This window comes from Fukomys damarensis, unplaced genomic scaffold (genome assembly GCF_012274545.1).
Source record: "Fukomys damarensis isolate Sample0158 unplaced genomic scaffold, DMR_v1.0_HiC HiC_scaffold_39, whole genome shotgun sequence".
NCBI lineage: Eukaryota > Metazoa > Chordata > Mammalia > Rodentia > Bathyergidae > Fukomys > Fukomys damarensis.
The window spans coordinates 43,012,249-43,015,858 of record NW_022900951.1 but is presented as its reverse complement, the minus strand read 5'-3'; positions in this window follow the sequence as shown (position 1 = coordinate 43,015,858).

Here is a 3,610-nt window from a genome sequence, read left to right as displayed (position 1 = left end):
AAGGCAGGCCACCGAACCGCTGAGCTAGAACCCTGGACCCTGAGAAACATGCTTTTCTATAAAACTCAAATATAGGAGCTGTGTCTATGATTCAAAGTGAAAATATTTGGCATGTTTGATAAGTCTAGCTTTTTGGTTTAATATCTTGTAAGATATAATATCTTGTAAGACACTTTTACTTTTTTTCTTTAAAGAGCTGGGGCAATTTTGAGATGTAATACCAATACTTTCAGAATTTGCTCATATCATTTGTATGGAATTCTGAGGCTTTGATTTAAATCTTTGTTTGTATTGTAATTTTCATTTAGATGTATTGTACTAAGTGAAACTTGTTAAATAAATCTTCCTTATAAAAACTAAAGCTGGGGCCGGGGATTTGGCTCAGTGGTACAGCACCTGCCTGGCAAGTGTGAGGTCTTGAGTTTGATCCCCAGTACAAAAAACAAAAAAAAACTGGAGCTGGACAGTGTGGACAGGGTGGCACACACTTGTAATCTCAGCACTTGGGAGGCTGAGGCAGGAGGATCACTGTGTTCTAGGTCAGCCTGAGCTACATAATGAGTTCAAGTCCATCCTGAACTATATAGTGAGACCCTGTCTCAAAAACAAACAAACAAAAAAACAACTGGAAAAATGTTTTGAGACATGGTCTTGCTAACTTGCTAAATTTCCCAGGCTGGGCCCAAACTTGCTATCCTGTCTCAGCCTCCCTCGTAGCTGGGATTACAGGAGTGCACCACCACACTGGGCTGCAAATTAACTTAATGTCTCTGAATTATACACTTAAAGCTGATTAAAATGGTAAATTAGTTACACATATTATGCCACAATTAAAAAATCCTAACGATGAATGCTGTACTATGAAGAACTTTATGCCAATAATTCTGACAGTAGATTCCTCAAACACCTTGTGAGGTGGCCCATGTCTGTCATCCCAGCATTCAGGAGGCTGAGGCAAGAGGATCTCTGCAAGTTCAGACACAGCCTGGGCTACATAGTGAGTTCAAGGTCAGCCTGGACTACATAGTGAGACCCTATATCAAGAAAAAATGTTTAAGTAAAAAATAAATTCCTTGAAGGATACAAAATGCCAATGGACACTCAGGACGAAAATGGACAAATTGAATAGCCTCTATATAGCTGTATATTAAAGGAATTGAATGTATAGTAAAACACCTTCCAGGCCAAGCATGGTAGTGCATGCCTGTAATCCCAGCTACTGGAAAGGCTGTGCAAGTTTAATACCAGCCTCAAAACAAACAAACAAAAGCAAAAACAAAACAAAACAAAACAAAAATCCTTCCTACAAAGGAAACTCAAAGCCTAGATGGCTTCCTTGGGGAATTCTACCAGGTACTTAAAGAAAAGTTAAGAGGGAGGGTACTTCCCAAATCACTCTATAACACTAGCATTAGTCTGATACAAACCCGGAGAAAATCATTACAAGAAAACGCTACATAGTTGGATGTGGTGGCGCACACCTGTAGTGTCAGCACTTTGGGAGGCTGAGGCAGGAGGTTCTCCATGAGTTCGAGGCCAGCCTGGGATACATAGTGAGTTCAAGGTCAGCCTGGACTACACAGTGAGACCCTGTCTCAAAAAAGAAGGAGGAGGGGGGAGGAGGAGGAGGGGAAACTACATAATTATCCTTAGTGAACACAGATACATAAATTCTTTGGGTGGTGTGTGTGTGTGTGTGTGTGTGTGTGTGTGTGTGTGTGTGTTGTGTTTTGGTTTGGTTTGTTATTATCATTATTATCTTGAATTTTTTGAGACAGGGTCTTGCTTTGCAGTTCAGGCTGGCCTTGAACTTGCAGTGATCCTCCTGCCTCAGCCTCCCAAGTGCTGGGATTACAGGCATGTGCCACCACGCCTGGCTTCTTGTATATATCTATACAGTAAAGAGTGAGACTGTTATTTCTGGAAAGATCTGATCGTAAGATTTGTCCTTGATTAGCATCTGGAACCCTGGCTAGGGCCTGTTTAAGGTCCTTACATCGATTAAAAAAAACAGGCTGGAAGTTATTGCAAAAGCCCTGGAATAAATACCCAGTATGAAAGAGAAGAGGAGAGCAAGGAGAAGGAGGAGGAGAAGGAAGAGGAATGGGAGTAGGAGAGAACTTTTCCTAAATAAGAATGACTAGGGAGGGCCAGGGAATTGGCTCAGTGGTTCCGCCGCCTGCCTCCTGAGTTTGATCCCTGGTACCAAAAAAAAAAAAAAAAAAAAAAGAGAGAGAGAGAAAGAAAAGAATGACTAGAGGCCGAGAGTTTAAGTTCAGTGACACCACACCGTGACCTCACAAGTTCAAGGTCCTGAATTCAATCCCTGATACTGCAAAAAAAGAAGAAAAAGAAAAAAAGAATGATTAGGGAGGCCAGGTGTAGTGGCACATGCCTATAATTGCAGCACACAGGAGGCTGAGGCAGGAGGATCCTTGAGAATTCATACTCCTATGGACTATATAGCAAGACCCTGTCTCAAAATAAAACAAAACAAAACAACAACAACAAAACCCAGCAATGACAAAAGAGTAGCTAGGGGCCGGGGAGTTGGCTCAGTGGTTCTGCCCGCCTGCCTTGCAAGTGCAAGGGCCTGAGTTGGGTCCCCAGCACCAAAAAAAAAAAAAAAAAAGAGAGAGAGAGAGAGAGTAGCTAGAGTGTAGCTTAGTGGTTGAACACTTACCTAGGATACTTCAAACTCTGGATTCTACCCTAGCACTGAAAAACAAACAAACAGACAAACAAATGAGTGGCACACTGTGTGGGGAAACTGAGGCTTATGCTGAACACCTGCATTTTGGGGAGTCTGGAATTCTGGTATGCGCTGGGCACAGGCTCACGTACTGACAAGCCTCAGCTTCAACGTTGGGCACTGAGTCTCTGATGAGCTTCCCCAGCACATGACAATGCACAAGGATTGGGACACTTATTGCTGGAAGAATTGAGTCCTGTGTGACTCCACTGGGAGAGGACTCTTGAAATATTGTACCAGGTTTCCTCCTGCCTTCAGCCATATGTCTTCACCCTTGGAACAAGGGAAGCACAATGCATAAGGACAAGGAAGCCTGTGCGTAGGTTTCACGGATCCCACCTGTCTTTTTAATTTATTTATTTTTTTCCTTTGTGGTACTAGGGATTGAATTCAGGGCCTTCACACTTAGCCACATCTCTAACCCTTTTATGTTTTTTTTACTTTGAATTGCCAGGCTGGGTTCAACCTTGAGACTCTCCTGCCTCAGCCTCCAAGAGTTCGTCCCATCATGCCTGATGCTAATGGTTACTTTGTTAAGGCAGTACCTATCAGGTATCTCCGTTATGAAGTGACCTTTTCTCCCGTCATAATGGAGAGGGACTGTGGTGTGATACTCTAGTACCATAGGAATGTAGTGTCCCCATCATACTTTTACCACTTTTGTACCTACGGACGATGTGTGCCTTAACCAGTTCTTACCGTGCTGCTTGCCAAATACAGATTGCTAACTTCATCATTTCTTCCACATTAATTAGTTGAAATTCCTCTGTAAGGAAAGGCTTTCCCTTCTCCATTTGTTTATTTAAATCAATTTGGGCTAATAGATTCCTTTTTTTTTTTTTTTTTTTTTTTTTTATC